Below are 484 nucleotides of genomic sequence, written 5' to 3'. Positions count from 1 at the left end.
TTATCAAATCCATGGTGTACTCCCTCCCTTGTATCGAGATGAGTACATTTTTGACTATCTTTTTGGTAGTAACAGTACCCCCTGCTGAACTTATGTTATAACCCCCTTTACTTACTTCAATTATTTCTTGATCATGTCTAGATGCAAATGCTTGACTCATAAATGAATGAGAAGCTCCCGAATCAAATAAAACAACAGCGGGATGCTTGTTGACAAGAAACATACCAGCCGTGACAACTTCTCCGGCGGGCACCTCTTCTACAGCGGTATAATGCACTTGTCCCTGACGTGCCCTGGCATTCACCTGCCTCTGATTGTTCTGATTCTGGTTGCTATTCTTCTTGGGGTGGGGGCACTCCTTGGACCAATGACCCAGTTGGTTGTAGTTGAAACATGGTTGATTACTTCTGAATCCGGTGGAGCTGTCCTGATTGCCATTTCCTTTTGGTAAGGCAATAGTGAATGCCTTACGGAATGGTTTCTG

Source organism: Miscanthus floridulus, chromosome 3 (genome assembly GCF_019320115.1).
Source record: "Miscanthus floridulus cultivar M001 chromosome 3, ASM1932011v1, whole genome shotgun sequence".
NCBI classification, from domain to species: Eukaryota; Viridiplantae; Streptophyta; class Magnoliopsida; order Poales; family Poaceae; genus Miscanthus; species Miscanthus floridulus.
Note: the sequence above shows the minus strand (reverse complement) of the source record.